Here is a 17,324-nt window from a genome sequence, read left to right on the forward strand (position 1 = left end):
GCTCCCTGCAGGGAGCCTGCTTCTCCCTCTGCCTGTGTCTCTGCATTCTCTCTCTTTGTCTCTCATGAATAAATAAATAAATCTTAAAAGAAAAAAAAAAGCATCCTGCTTAGGTGCCAAGATTACCAAGGTTAGCTATTAGTGACTAGCTTTACCCTAGTCCTTCAGAGTCTTGGATATTCTGCAGTGAGGCTGTAACATGCTTCTCAGTGTTCTGTATCCTAGGACAACATGACCTAATAAACTCATAATCAAGTTCGGTGATTACAAAATCACTCAAAAACAACTGGGTTGCTGTGCATTCCTCTGAAGTAATGAATGTGGGAGATCATTTAAATCTGGTTGAGATCGCTCAATTTTATTACAAAGATTTCTTGGTGTTTTTTTCCATGAAAGAGAGAGTGGGTTCCTAATCTAATAAGTCACTCAGAAATAATCTACCTATGAGAAGCCTTACCTATTCATCTCGTCAAAGATTTGGCAGTTCATTGAACTATCTGGTAAATGGTGGGTTATCACCTCACACCTAGATATACCACTGTGTCCCTAGAGTCAAAACTGCCTCTGCACAGTAGCCACTGGACATGAAAACCCAGGGCAGAGAAGAAAGGCAAGGGATAAGACAGAGAACTTACGCTTTTTTTTTTTTTTTTTTTTAAGATTTTTAAAATTTATTCATGAGAGACACAAAGTGAGAGGCAGAGATACAGGCAGAGGGAGAAGTGGGTTCCCCACAGGGAGTCCAATGTGGGACTCAATCCCAGGACCCCGGGATCACGCCCTGAGCCGAAGCAGACAGTCAACCACTGAGCCACCCAGGTGCCCCAGAACTCATACTTTGATGTACCTTCTCTGCTCCAAACATTCAGCAGTGACACATAAAATATTGAAGCAGAAAACCCCAAATACCTGAATAAACTAAAAAATAAGATGAATACTTGAAGATGGAAAAGATCAAGCAGGAAAGAGATGAAATATTCCAAGAGTGGAAACGTAAAGCAGAGAGCACATCAGAGCCCCGGGTTTGTTGTGCTCTGGTTGGAAGTCAGTGGAAATGACTGGGAGCTTGAATCCTATGGGATGAAGAGAACTATAAATGTTCCACACAAGGCTCACTGCTGGAAGTGGAGGGCAGAACAGGTCATGAAAGGAAGTTGGGAAAAAATAAACAACTATGGGTGACCGCCACCTGGGGAGATGGCATTTCATAAGCTGCAGGACTGGGGAGGTAGGAAGTCAGAGAGGAGCTTCACAACCAAGTCACCAGATGGCGCATTACCTTATTTTGCTTAACTCTAAGACCACAATGGGGCAGGAGATCATAAAATGTCATTGTAAGACAATGGCCTCGCCAGGGGGCAGGTGGAAGCAACTGCAAAACCACTAGCTGGGTGGAGGCTTGAGGACAGAGTAAGAGAGAAAGAAAAACAAAAACGTCCAAGGAAATTAAACATCGGAATATGGAACCACTCTACATTCATACTGTGGAACAGACTGACAAAGACTACAAAATAAATATATGTGGCATGCTCAGAGATACAAAAAGGAGTAACTTCTGTTTTAAAAAAGAGCAAGGAATTATTTAAAAAGCAAACAGAGGGGCTCCTGGCTGGCTCAGTTGGTAGAGCATGTGACTCTTGATCTCAGGGTTATGAGTTCAAGCCCCACATTGGGTGTAGAGGTTACTTAAAAATAAAATCTTAAAAAAAGCAAGTCTTTAAAAAAAAAAGCAATCAGAAAGAGAGCAGGAACAGGTGACGGTAAAAAGGAACGAACTGAAATCTTCAAATCTTGGAAAAGAAATAGTTATTAAAATTTTAGAAATTATATACAGGGTAAACTTGACATTTGGCAGACAAAGAAAGAAGAGTGGTGAATTGAAAAAGAGACAAAAAGTGGACAAGAAGATTAATTGCTAGTACCTTTTGAGAAAAATAGACAAGCTCACATTATCTGGATTTTCACAATCCCTGTAGATGACTACAGTTATTTATCCCTGTTTATCCCTGGCTTGGGCCATCGCATGTCACGGTCAGCAGTCCTGCCCACTTCTTAGTGGGAGCTTCTCAGGGCTTAGGACCTTCTCTGGGCTTAGGATCACCAGCCTTTCGACAGAACAATTTCCCTTGGATTCATGCCAGTTTCCTGGACAAGCCAAGGCCTGCAGGAGACCTCAAGAGGTGCAGATATGCAATGATGAATGCACTTGGGACATCTGTGACACCTTTGCTCAGATTCATCCTTTTTTTTTTTTTTAAGATTTATTTATTTATTTTAGAGACAGAGTGTATGAGCAGGGGGAGGGGCAGAAGGAGAGGCAGAGAGAGAATCTCAAGCAGATTCCATGCCTAGTGCGGAGTGTGACTCGAGGCTCGATCTCACTATCCTGAGAGCATGACTTAAGCTGAAACCAATAGTTGAACACTTAATTGACTGAGCCACCCAGGTGCCCTGATCAGATTTATCTTCTGTGTGGGTCTGAGCACACAGCTTAACTCACTACTAGTATTTTTTATATTTACACATTATGAAGCTTTATTAGTCTTTCTCTGAACTTATTGATTCAACATTATATCTGGAGTAGCCTACAAATTTTTCAAATTCATTTCAGTGAGAGAAAACCCTCCAAATATATGGGTGAAAAAATAAGGTAATTTCCAGTTCCTTCCTGCTCTTGGGCTCTCCCTCTTGTATCAGCAGACATGGAAGAAGGAGCATTGTGCATATTCTAGATTCCCCTTGAGGGTCAAAGGGTGGAAACAGGTATGAGTGCATGACTGTATCCTGTAATAGAATCTATATATACTACAAATACTATATACTATATATACACACTACATATAGAAGGTGAGTGCTCAGGAATTATTTTTGTTAGTAGAAATTTCTGCTCAAAAAGTCTTAAGACCACTTCTCTAAACATTGGTCTAGGGATGCTTGGGTGGCTCAGTGGTTGAGCATCTGCCTTCAGCTCAGGGCCTGATCCCAGGATCTGGGATTGGGCTCCCTGTGAGGAGCCTACTTCTCCCTCTACCTGTGTCTCTGCCTCTCTCTTTCTGTGTCTCTCATGAGTAAATAAATCTTTTAAAAATAAAAAATAAAAAAATAACATTGGACTAATGTAGAAGCTATGCATTTGCTGGCTGTGTATGAACCATTGCATCCAACTGGAAAATGCCCTCTTATCCTGATCTTCTTTGGTTTCTCTTCCTCCAACTCAACACGGAATGCATGACTCCACACCATGAAATCTGTTTCTGGGAGGAAGTGGAAGCTGCAGGGAGCTGTGGGACAGCCATGAGCTACACCTTCAGGTAGTTTGTTCCCCCATGATGTGCGTGTGCAAATCCTATTGCGAAAATAAATCTCTACAATAGAGTAATGCTTTATTACATTATAGATGTTTAATTCTATTCAAGTTTTTGCCTGCATTTCAACCTAGAAAAAGTTGAATCCAAATGACTAGGTTCTTTAAAAGCCCATGAGCTTTATTAGCACCATCTCTTTTTTTTTTTTTTTAAAGATTTTGTTTATTTGTTTATAGAGGCACAGAGAGAGAATGAGAGGCAGAGACACAGGCAGAGGGAGAAGCAGGCTCCATGCAGAGAGCCTGACACGGGACTCGATCCAGGGTCTCCAGTATCACGCCCTAGGCTGCAGGCGGCGCCAAACCGCTGTGCCACCAGGGCTGCCCAGCACCATCTCTTTAATATATTTTTTAAGACTTTATTTGAGAGAGAGATATATAGCGATAGAGAGCATGAGCGGGGAGGAGAGGGAGAAGCAGGCTCCCCTCTGAGCAGGGAGCCCCATGCGGGGCTCAATGTGGGGCTCGATCTCAGGACCCTGGGATCATGACCTGAACTAAAGGCAGATGCTTAACTGACTGAGCCATCCAGGCAGGCATCCCTATTAGCACCATCTGTAACAACACAGTTTTGCAGTAACATTGACATGTGTTCCTAAAACTCACTGTGCTGTAGAACATTGTGCGCAGTAAGATGGGTTGGGAGACTGTGCTCTGAAACTTAGTTGGTGACATATACAAAGGTGGATAGGAATCCAATAACAACCATGGTAGCACAGTTTTCCATGTGTTAAATGGTTAGGAAACATGTAAACACTACAATAAATGGTTTTACCTTGCAAAAGTTTGCTTGTGGAAGTGGGCATCCAAAAGGCGCATGCAGTTTTTGATTTTTTTGTAAAGTGGTGGAAAGAGGGTTATCTGAATTTGGATGGACAATTGTCGTATCAAGAATGGATGGGCAGGTGATGTTTCAGATGCATGTGCGTGCTGTTGTGCTATACCCAGGATGGCCTGGTTATCCTGGGTGTGTTTTTTTGCATTCACCTAGTGTTTTTTTATGAATGAAATCACACACAAAAAAACTGTTTGTTTTATGTTCAAATTGTTTCCCATATAGCAATTGTCATAGAACAAAACTGTGCTTTCAAAACAAACATTATAAAAGAACAGACTGTATTGAAAACATTGAAATGTTAAGCAATTCCAGAATTTTCCACTAGTTTCTTCTTCTTCTTCTTTTTTTTTTTTTTTCTTTTCTTTTTTTTCAAGGCTGGTCAAGTGAAACAGCAGGAGTGGAGAAAGAGCTAGGAAATCTGTAACTGGCAGTGATCAATTAATTGCAAATTAATCTCTTATTTAACATTTTAAAAAAGATTTTATTTATTTATTCATGAGAGAAATGGAAAGAGAGGCAGAGACAGAGGCAGAGGGAGAAGCAGGCTCCTCGAGGGAAGCCGGATGCGGGACTTGATCCTCAGACTCCAGGAACACGACCTGAGCTGAAGGCAGATGCTCAACCGCTGAGCCACCCAGGTGTCCTTTATTTAACATTTTGATGAACGTACCCAAAAAGAGGATTTCGTGAGCAATGTATATGATATAATCTAGGAGATTTAGACATTAGGATAAAAAAGTGATTATACAACTTTAACGGACACCAAAAAAAGTTCTGAATGGTGATCCAGGAATTCTTTACAAATTTCCCAGATTCTATGCCCACATTAAAAAAAAAAAAAAAAATCAGGGCGCCTGGCTGGCTCGGTTGGTAAAGTATGCAACTCTTGAGCTCAGGGTCATGAGTTCAAGCCCCATGTTGGACCCAGAGATTACTTTTTTAAAAAATGACTAACTTAATGTTGGAGAACAAAGAGGAAATAGATAAAAATTTAGACTACTATATTTTGGGTCACACAAGTTCAAAACTTACCAGGAAATTAAAGGCTATTTATTTCTTCAATGGAATAAAAATTTTTATTTTTATTTTTAAGTATTTTATTTATTTGCTTATAAGAGACAGAGAGAGAGAGAGGCAGAGACACAGGCAGGGGGAGAAGCAGGCTCCCTGCAGGGAGCACGGTATGGGACTTGATCCCAGGACCCTGGATCATGACCTGAGCCAGAGGCAAACACTCAACCACTGCGTCAGCCAGGTGCCCAGAATAAAAAATTTTAGTAATTAGATCAAGATGATATAATATTAGTAATGTGGTTATAGGTTAATGTGTGCGTGTATACTTTTTTGCACTAAATATTATTTTTAAGTTTAAGGTCATTAAACAATATTATAATTTTAGTTTTAGCAAATACATTTCTGATTTTATTTTATTTTTATTTTTTATTTTTTTTAAGATTTTATTTATTTATTCGTGAGAGAGACACAGAGAGAGAAGAAGAGAGAGAGGCAGAGGGAGAAGCAGAGGGAGAAGCAGGCTCCATGCAGGGAGCCCAATATGAGACCCGATCCTGGGACTCCAGGATCACGCCCTGAGCCAAAGGCAGGCGCCAAACCACTGAGCCACCCAGGGATCCCACATTTCTGATTTTATAGGAAGTGTGTATTTTCATGATGGTATGTTATAAAATAGTCCCTCTCTCTCTGATGTATTCAACTTTACCTGGGAGCATGCTATAGAGGAGGAAAATCTTTAAGGATTTCTCACATTTGAAACTATTTTATTTTATTTAAGATTTTATTTAATTTTTTAAAGATGTATTTATTTGAGAGAGAGAGGGAGTGTGAGCTGGGGAAGGGTCAGAGGGAAAGAATCTCAAGCAGATGCCCCACTGATATGTGCAGCCCTACTCAGGACTCGGCCCACAATCCTGAGATCATGACCTGAGCAGAAATCAAGAGTTGAATGCTTAACTGCTTAACCGAGTGAGCCACCCAGGCATCTCTAAAGATTTTATTTTTAAAAAAATATTTTATTTATTTATTCATAAGAGACACACAGAGAGGCAGAGACACACACAGGCAGAGGGAGAAGCAGGCTCCCTGAAGGGAGCCCAATGCAGAGCTGGATCCCAGGACTCTGGGATCGTGACCTGAGTCGAAGGCAGAGGTTCAACCACTGAGCCACCCACGTGCCCCTAATTAATCGTTATTGATATAAAGTTGATCAGCTAATGACATTTCAATACTTAGAGTAAAATCTCTGGAGCCTCATGGTCCCTGAGATTTATTTTCTTTCTTTATCTGAGAAATTTCTCTGCCTCACCACAAGCAGAATTTCTAAGTTCTCATTTACCTCTAATTCCCTTCATTTCATATCAATTATTAAAAGCAAAAAAACCCTTGAAATCATGTGAGTAGGTTAGAAAAGGAAAAGTAGGGGGGGAAATTCCTAAAAATAAACACTCATCTACTTGGAAGCATAAATATCTCTTGTGAATGGAAATGCATAAACCAAACAATTTTCTCCATGGCATTTAGAGTCTCTGGAAGGTTTCATGGTCGACGATAGAAAATTTTATTCCAAGATTAATTGTAGCCCATTTATTTGATGAAATAATTGGCAGTAATGTGAAAATCACACATTCTGGTTCTTTTCCTCAAAAGATTGTATTTATTTGAATATTTGTTGAGTTGGCAGTTATAAGATGCCTGGCGTCTGTAAGTTAGAAACATACCAGTTGCTCAGGAGGACAGCTCTCTCTGGCTCGAGCTTACCGGAAATGTCTCTTTGGGGAGCCCTCAAAAAGACACTGATAAATAACACAGAAGAACATCGTTTCAATAAAAACAACAGTCATTTCCTACGACTGCTGCTTCTTGCCTGCCTGGATGCTTCCCGAGGGCATGATGCCAAATGCAGTTCAGTAGGAGCGATCCCACAAAGGGGTCAAAGCAGTTTGGTCAAAGAATGTAAGTGTCTGGTAGACTGTCAAATATCAGCAAAAATCAGAGAAGTAGATAGAATGCACATCCTCTGGGTGCTGCTCTCCAAATATTTCTGGAGAGAAAAATCTATGATAAGAGTCAGGCAGCTGAGAAGGAAGAGAGAGGCAGCTATAAACAGAGAGTGGAGTGTGTGGGTGAACCTCACAGCTGGTGGCAGTCCTAGTTGTGGGCGTCGCTGTCATTTTGCTGGAGGTGTTACAGAGGCAGCAGCTGGGAGTGAGAGGGGAAAAGAAATTGTGAGATTTTTCTTTACTATGAATTTCTGATTGTTTAGTAAGGTTATGTGTAGTTTGGGCAAAAGATTTCCTCATAGTTTTGACGTTGGTAAGATCTTTTTCTAGTGTGATTCTTTGATCACAGAATGTTGCATTAGTTTCAGGTGTACAACACAGTGAATCGACAATTCGTATCCTGTGCGGTGCTCACAGGTGTAGGTCATGGTACGATACTATGATAATACCGTTGACTACACGCCCCATGCTGTGCCTTTCGTGCCCGCGGCTTATTCAGTCGGTAGCTGGGAGCCTGAACCTCCCACTCCCTTTCACCCTTTGGCCCATCCCCCTCTGGCAACCACCACTTTGTTCTCTGCATTTATGGGTTTCTTTCTGCTTTTTTTGTTTGTTGATTTGTTTTGTTGATTCTACATATAAGTGAAATCATATGGTATTCATCTTTCTCTGTCACACTTATTTCATTCAGCATAATACCTTCTAGTTCACTTATGTTGTTGCAAATGGCAAGTTTTTTTCTTTTTCGTGGCTGTGTGGTATTCCATTATATATGGAATGTATACACACACACACATATATATATAGATCACATCTTCATCCATTCCTATATTTTTTAAGAAGATTTTATTTGTTATTTATTTGAGAGAGAGAGAGAATATGTATGTGAGTGTGGGGGTGCAGAGAGAGAGGGAGAGAGAGAATCTCAAGCAGACTCTCTGCTGAGCATAGAGCCCGATTCAGGGCTCAATCTCCGAGACCATGATCTGAGCTGAAATCAAGAATCAGATGCTTAACCAACTGAGCCACCAGGTGCCTCTATCCATTCCTCTATTGATGGACACTTGGGTTGGTTCCGTATCTTCGCTATTATTAATAATGCTATAATAAACATACGGGTGCATGTATCTTTTTAGATTAGCATTTTCCCTTTCTTTCAGTAAATCTCCAGTAGTGCAATTCCTGGGTCGTATGGTATTCCTATTTTTAATTTTTTGAGGAATCTCCATACTGTTTCTATGTGGCCACACTGTCTCTGATCTGATCTTTAATAAGATGTCTACTTTGACAACTATTCCACATTCGGGATATCTATAAGGTTTTCCTTCCATAATAGGACTCCTCTGCCAGCAATAAGGGAAGAGCTATGATTAAGGCTTTTCACAGTTATTACAGCTAGAAGGTTTTTCTCTGGTATGAGCACTCAAACATAGAATAAATTCAATGCCCTAAGTGAAGGCTGTCTCACATATAATGCATTCATAAGGTTTTCCCCATTATAAATTTCCTAATGTTCAAATAAGATTTTGTAAACATGGAGAGACTTCTTAGATTCATGATGATATCCAGAGTTTTCTCCTAGATTGGATTCTCTGATGGAAAGTAAGAGATGATGTTTTACACCACCCCCTGCATTTAGTACACAGATAGCCTCTCTCCATATAAATTCTCTGTTAGTGTAAGGGATGATCTAGGGTTGAGGCATTCCCACAATTCTTTTTTTTTTTTTAAGTTTTATTTATTTATTTGAGAGAGAGAGCAGGGGGAGGGGCAGAGGGAGGAGAAAGAGAATCTCAAGCAGACTCCCTACTGAGCTGGAGCCCAACCCTGAGATCACGACCTGAGCTAAAATCAAGAGTTGGACACTTAACTGACTGAGCCACCATGTACCCCCATTCCCACAATTCTTATACTTGTTTTAGGGTCATATATCCCAGTATGAATTTCCTGATAATTTATGAGAGATGAGCTTTGGCTGAAAGCATTCCTTTATTCCTTATATTTAAAAGGATCCTTGCAGGGCACCTGGGTGGCTCAGTCAGTTAAGCATCTGCATTTAGCTCAAGTCATGATCCCAGGGTCCTGGGATCGAGCCCAGTATTGGGCTCCCTGCTCAGCAGGGAGTCTGCTTCTGCCTCTGCTCTCCTCTGCTTGTGCTCTCTCAAATAAATAAATAAAATCTTTTTTTTTTTTTTTTTAAAGAATCCTTGCCTGTTTGATTCCTGTGATTTGGAATAAGGTATGTATTTTGCTTGAAAGATTTCTGCAGGGATCCCTGGGTGGTGCAGCGGTTTAGCGCATGCCTTTGGCCCAGGGCGCGATCCTGGAGACCCGGGATCAAATCCCACGTCGGGCTCCCGGTGTATGAAGCCTGCTTCTCCCTCCGCCTATGTCTCTGCCTTTCTCTATCTAATTTGTGACTATCATAAATAAATAAAAATTAAAAAAAATATTTCTGCATATTTTGTACTGAAAAGATTTTCCTCCAGAGTAGATTTTCTGATGTTGAACAAAATATGAATACAAGTAATTTCCACATTCATTACAATAATAGGATTTGATAATTTGCTAGAACGGCTCATAGAAACTCAGGGAAACATTTACTTATGTTTACTGGTTTATTATGCCACTCAGGAACAACCAAATGGAAGAGATAGATGCATGGGACAAGGTATGTCGATGGGGCACAGAGCTTCCATGCCCTCCCCAGGCACACCACTCTCCCAGCACCTCAGTATTGGGGATCTCTGAGCCCCTATTGTTTAGGGTTTTTATGGAGGCTTCACAGGATTGACTTAATCATTGGCCATTGGTGATTAAGTCAACTTCCAGGGCCTCTCTCCTCCCTAGAGCTCTGGAGGTGAAGCTGAATTAGTTCTTCTGGCAACCAGCACCCCCTTCCTTAGTGGCTTTCCAAAAGCCACCTCATTAACATAAACTCTGGTGTTATTATGAATAACAAAAGACCCTCTTTTTACCTTTGTAGCTCATAAAAAGCAAATATTATAACAAAAGATGCTCCTATATGGCTCTTAACACTTAGGAAATTACAAGGGTTTTAGGAGCTCTGGCCAGGAGCTCGGAATGAAGCCCAAGTATTTCTAATTATCTCCCAATACCACAGACACCATTTGTATTTAAGTTTGTATTGTTGCATCTGGCCAAGAGGCCAGCCGGAGCAATGACATCCCGGGCCACTGTGGACAGACTCATCGCCAGGTCCCTGAGGGCAGGAAATGAACGGCCACCACCATAAGAAGTGTGAAGGTGTTCCATTTGGGGGCTGGACTGTTCCAGTGGAAGTGGTATTCACAAAACTTGGAAATGAGGCTAAATTAAATTTCCAAATCAACAATAAAATTAACTGTATTCCCTATTCTCTTGTATAATTTGGCAGCAGCAGTCATTAGTTGTCAACTCTTTACCCACTCAATGTCAAGTCTTGAACACAGGGATGCCTGGGTGGCTCAGTGGTTGAGTGCCTGCCTTCAGCCCAGGGTGAGATCCTGGAGTCTCAGGATCGAGTCCCACATTGGGCTCCTTGCATGGAGCCTGCCTGTGTCTCTGCCTCTCTCTCTCTCTGTGTCTCTCATGAATAAACAAACAAAATCTTTAAGGAAAAAAAAAAAAGGAAAAGTCTTGAACACATCCACTTCTTCTGAACACTGCTGATTCTTATTTGCTTTGACTTTTTAAAGTTATCAGACATTTCCCCAGAATGTCCTATACTTGGTAAAAAAGATTTTTACAGACTTAACGCTATGCTTTTCTCTTAAAAATATTTCCACCTTGGGGTGCTTCTTGGGTGGCTCAGTAGGTTTGGTTGAGCATCAGACTCTTGGTTTTGGCTCAGCTCATGATCTCAGAGTCCCGAGGTTGAGCCCTGCATCAGGCTCTGCATTCAGTGGGCAGAGTCTGCTTGAGATTCTTTCCCTCTCCCTTCCTCTCTGCTCTCCCCTCTGCCCTTTCACCTGCTCATGCACTCTCTCTCAAAAAAATAAATAACATCTTTTAAAAAATGTTGAGTGATGAGGAATGTGGCTAGCTCAGTTGGCTCTCGATCTCAGGGTTGTGAGTTCAAGCCCCATGTTGGGAGAAGAGATTACTTTAAAAAACTCGAATTATGTGTTGCATAAAAAAATTAAAAATTAAAACAATGTTGGGGGAAGAAAACGCTAGGTTTTCTCTCTCAGAATAGTGAGGGCTGGGAGAGCTGAACAAGAGGGAGAAATTGGGAGGTGCAGAGGAAATACTGAATTCCTTATTTCACTAGAAGGGGTGTTAAAAGTTAATAACTTTGTACTTTTCATTTTAGAATAATTTATATGCATTTTTTTCAAAGCTTTTGCTTTTATGAAAGAAATACATTTCTATGGAGGTAAAAATTCAAACAGTTTAGAAGAGTTTAAATGAAATAGCAAGTTATGCAATTGTAGTAGTATAATTTTATTTTTATTATTTTTTAAAGATTTTATTTATTTATTCATGAGACACACACACAGAGAGAGAGAGAGAGAGAGAGAGAGGCAGAGACACAGGCAGAGGGAGAAGCAGGCTCCCTTCAGGGAGCCCGATGTGGGACTCGATCCAGGTCTCCAGGATCATACCCTGGGCCGAAGGCAGGCACTTAACCGCTGAGCCACCCAGGGATTCCCTAATCATATTTTTTAAATTGTCTATATTATTAGTGAGTTTTTTATCTGCTTATTTTACCAGCTCCTTAGATTCATGTTATGACGCATTATGACTGAGAATTTGTTTCTATCATTGTCTATCATTAAGGGGCTAGTTGAATGCATTATGGTACATCCAAACAATGGAGTATATGCAACTCTAGAAGGAATAAAGAGAACTATCTCTGTGATCTCCAGGAGATATCTATCTATCTCTCTCTCTCTCTCTCTCTCTCTCTCTCTCTCAGAGATAGATGGCCACCCATGTGCCCCAGGATATATTTTGATATAGAAGAGGTGGTGAGACATGTATAGTATGCTACAGTTTGTTGTAAAAAGGGTGTGTGTGTGGGAATATGAATATATATGCACACATTTCCTTATATTAAAATAGTGAGAGAATAAATCATAAACTTTTTAAATGGATAGCTTTTGGGGAGGGAGGAAATTGAGTAGAGGGCATGGGAATAGAAGTTGGATTTCTCTGGGGTGCCTGGGTGGCTCAGTCGGTTATGCTTCCGATTCTTGATTTCAGCTCAGGTCATAATCCCAAGATCATGGGCTCTGGCTCTGGGCTCAGTGTGGAGTCTGCTTCAGATTCTTTCTCCCTTATCCTCTGCCCCTCCTTAGGTAAATAAATAAAATCTTAAAAAAAAAAAAAAGTTGATTTCTCTGGGGAGAAGATCTGTTTTGTAGATTTAACTTTGATACCAGCGGAAAAAAAAAACTACCTAATTATAATACAAAAATACAGTAAAGAGCAATCCCTGAGTTTTGAAAGCAAAATGAAACAAATGAACCTGTAGGTATTAGTTTCCTAGGACCACTGTAATAAATCACCACAAACTTGGTAGCTTAAAACAACAGAAATTTAGTCTCTCATAGTTCTGAAGGCCAGATGTCCAAAATCAGTTTCTGTGGGCCCAAATCAAGGTGTCAACAGGGCTATATTCTCTCCAGAAGCTCTAGGAGGAAACTCCCTTCCTGCCTCTTCCCACTCCTGGTGACTGCTGGCATTGCTTGGCTTGTGACAGCATCACTCCAACCTCTGTCTCTATGGTCACATTTTCTTCTCTTCCGTTGAATCTTCCTCTTATCAGGCATTCGTGACTGCATAAAAGGGCCCAATAATCCAGGATAATAATCCCATCTCATGGTCCTTAATTATTCATGTCTGAAAACTCCACTTGCCTTATATCGTAACAATCAAAAGCTCAAGGGATTAGTACTTGGATATCTTCGGGGGCATTATTTAGCCTACCATACTGTGTATCAAGTTGGTGCTATAACACCCAGAGAGGAATTATTCCAAGTTATTTTAAAACACATTAATTTGACTGTATATCCCTACTAAGGTATACTCTAAGATATTTTTAATCTTAAATTTTTCAACAATATTGTTTGTGGCAGCGTTATGATTATGGTTGTTCTGGACTTGTTTATGCATCATTTGATAAAGCAAATTAGTATTTATATTGGTATAATTGAGAATTTAGATTTTCAGTATGAGAGAGTAGAGATACAGATGGAAGACTCAGGAATTAAGTAAAAATCCTGTTGTCTTAAATTTAAATTGGAAGTATCAATTTGAATTGTAGCTCTATTTGGAAAAGGTGTAGAAACACCACTGTTCACACTAGTGATGAACACTCCCTAGTACCCAGATTGTGGTCTCTAAATACCAGCTCCCACTAAAAGGAATCAAGGCTCCTTGAAGAAACGGTTAAATCCAGGTCTGGGGCAGGAAGTGCGCAAGATGAACCTGGGACACCTTATCATTTCAGAAAACAGAGCAGTATCAAAGATAACCAGTTATGTTAAAGGGCTCAGGCACCAACCTATAAAGACTTTACAGGAACAACCTATAAAGGTCAAAGGTGGGACAATTTGAACATTGGTAACTATACCCACTGTAATAAATTTGAAACACATTAAACAGTTTAAATGCATGAACCCAATGACAGAGAGCAAGCAAACAAACTAAATAAACAAAAACCTCATTGGTGACCTGTGGAGTATCCTAGAGAACACACCATACCCCAGGGGAGCCCAGTAGTTGATGGGAAGTTTCTTTTTATAGGAATAATCCATTTTATAAATGAAAGAATTACTGATTTCAGAACATTACTCTTTTGCAACTCCTAATGAATAGATCCAGGTAATGATGATCAGTAGCTGCTTACATCATAAAAAGAGAAATCCAGACATTATATGCCTTCTGATAGTAGACACAAACCCCCTACAAAGTATTTTTGCCAAAAAACTGAACTTTGAATGAGGTCAAGGTTCTTGTGTTACCAGTTTATAGGAAACACATGAAAGCAGAACATTAAACTAGCTCCCCAGCTAACAAGCAAAATCTGGATTGTAGGAAACTTTACAGGACAAAAGACCCAGTTTCTCCAAGAAACATATTGAAAGAAATAAAAGAGAAATGTCAGGGGGATTTATAGATTGAAAAAGGGACTTTGGGTGACATACCAATTAACTTCAAAGTGTACAACTTGGATCTTGACTCAAACTGTAAAACATGCAAAAAAAAAAAAATTACATCATGCGGGGAAATCTCAACAATTCCTTTGATTTTTCATATTAGGACCAATGGGAAGGCAGCCGCGTTCCTGGAGGGAGATGACGGCAGCTGCTATGAAGGCAGTCCCCGGGGAAGCCTGAGGAAACCGCGTGCACGAGTCCCTGCGTCCCTGCGTCCCTGCGTCCCTGCGGGCGGAGCTTCCTCACGCAGCTCCGGGGAGGCGGCCTGTGGTGCGCCTCAGCCCCCGACCTCCGCTCCCACGGCCGCCTCTGCTCCTCTCCAGGGGAGGGCGCTCACGTGCGCGTTCAGCTACTATGGGCGGAGCCACTGTGACGGGATGGTGCGCGTGCGCCACGGAGGCTGCGGACCACAATTCCCAGGAACGCTGGCGTGCCTGGCCCCGCCCAGTGCCCCAGAATCCCTTTCAAGCCCGGCGCCGGTGCTGCGTGGGCGTAGCGTGGGCCGCGGAGCTGTGTGGCGCGAGCTCCCGGATCTTGGCTCAGGCGGGGCCGCTCTTGCGCCGAAGGCCGTGTGGGATGAGTTTTAGGTCCGAGCCTAAACTCGGAGGGGAGTGTGATCCTTTGGCTCTCAGGTCCCACTCAGCCAGAGGCGGGCCGTCCCCACCCCGCCGCCGGGGTACTCGCAGCCTTTTGGACGCCGAGGAGGAGGAGGGGGTCGAGGCATTTGCAAGAGGAGTCATTTCCGGGAAGCTTCCCTCCCTGCAGTCCTGTTGCATTGAGTGAGCGGCCGAAGTCAGGGAGAGGAGACGGATGCCCGAGTTACACGGCGGTGGCTCGAACCCACGGTCCCTTGAGCAAGACTGGGAAGCGAGTGCACGAACACTGGCGACTCGGATAAGGAAGGGGAGACCCTTCCCCTTGGGGCCGCTTAGATAAACGTCTGGACTCGCTCGCCCCACCTTCCGGGGGTCTCCGCGGACCGAAGACCGAGGGCTCCAGGCGCGCCGGCGCGGCGCGGCCAGCAGGGGGCGCGTGGCTCGTCCGCCCGCTTCCCCAGCCCCGGGGTTCTGCCCACATGCCTGGGGCGCCCACTCTCCTGCCGCGCGTCCGGAGGACGCTCCTCATTATTTTGCCTGGTGTTGGGCTAAGGCAGTAGACCTCACCCCCAGCCCAAGGTGTAGACACAGTTGGCTGACTTGTTCTGTAGGCTCAGGAAATATTTCAGGCTTTGTGGTCTCTTTCACAACTTTGCGGCTGTAGCAGGAAAGCAGCCAAAGACCATACTAAATGCATGTGGTGGTGTTCCAATGAAACTGTTGACTGAAATTTGAATTTCATGTATCAGGAAATATTTTTTTCCGACCATTTAAATGCAATGTGTTCTACTCCAGTGTCCGATATGAATGAATATAGTATCCCAGGTGTAGTTTTTTCAAGATTTTATTTATTCATGAGAGACACAGAGAGAGGCAGAGGGAGAAGCAGGCTCCTTGAAGGGAGCCTGATAGAGTCAGTCCCAGGACTCCAGGGTCACGACCTGAACCGAAGGCCGACGCTCAACTATTGAGCCACCCAGGCGCCCCCCAGGTGTAGGCTTTAATCAGTGTACAGTGGAGTGAGATTATTACTTTTCAATTTCTGGGTATAGATCAGATTTAGAATGACCTGAGATTTTTCTTCAGGAAAAGATCTCTAAACAACTTGGAACAGGAACTTTATTTGGATGTTTCTGTCTTCTCTATGGGTAAGCCACAAAGGCCCACAAATTTTTGGTGGGATATTTCCAGTCTTCTACACTGGGAAGGACAATTATTAGAGAAGCGATATGCCAAGGGCCCTGAGCATCCCTCCAGTTCCTGCTGGGTATGCCAAGAATGCAGTCTTCATTGTCTCTACCTGGGCCATTTCTCAGCCTTGTGTGTATAGCAAGCAAATATGCAGGGTGGGGGCACCTGGGGGTGAGGAGACAAAGAGCACGTTTCCTCACAATTCACTGTAAAGGTAGTGATTCCCCCAGGCTTTCCTATAACAGTCCACTGTTGCTGCTGGAATCCAGGGCCCACCTGTGTCACCCTCTTGCAATTTGGGGTGGGCGTGCAAGTCAAGAATAATTGGCTTAGATGTGAAGTCTGGCTGCTTTTGCCAGGAGTAAGAAAGTGCTTTGTCTATGACCCAGGAGTCTCATGTCTTCTGTGTCTATGAAATAGTGACAGGCTAGTTTATCAACCCCTGCGAGGTAAAATTCCAGGGCCTTTAAAGTCCTGGACATGTATTTTTCTGAGAATGGAATCTTCTTGATGTGCAGAAATTCCTGCAGAGTTGCACTCATTTACTGAGGGGCCTATTTACCATGTGCAAGGTGCTGTACTTGGTATAGGAGACACAGAAATGAGTAGAATAGCCTCTCCTTTGTTAGGAGCATATTCTCTAGAAGGAAAGATGGCCATTCTTCTGAAGGTCTTAACTTTTATTTTTTAAACTAAGCTCTACTCACGATGTGGGGTTCAAACTCGCAACTCTGAGATTAAGAGCTACATGCTCTCCCAACTGAGCCACCCACATGCCCCTACTCAGTATTCTTGTTTCTCTAACATCCCAATCTAAATCCTTAGTGAGTCCTATACTCTACCTTCAAAACATACTCAGCATCAGGTCATTTCTCACCACCTGTGCTGCAACAACCACTATTTCTCCTCTGAATCTCTGTAATAGCTTCCTGCTTCTGCCCTTGTTGCATTTTAGAATCACCTGCGGAACTGAAGAAATACTGATGCCCAGTCTCCATCCCACGTGAAATAAATCTGCATCCCTTGAGGTGAGGCCCCAACACTGGTAATTTTAAAAGCTCCCAGGTTCATTCCAATGTGCAGCTGAGAGTGAGATCCACTGCTGTTGACAATGAGAAGACACTGTAAGGTTTCAAGCAGATAGTAACCTCG

This window comes from Canis aureus, chromosome 3 (genome assembly GCF_053574225.1).
Source record: "Canis aureus isolate CA01 chromosome 3, VMU_Caureus_v.1.0, whole genome shotgun sequence".
NCBI classification, from domain to species: Eukaryota; Metazoa; Chordata; class Mammalia; order Carnivora; family Canidae; genus Canis; species Canis aureus.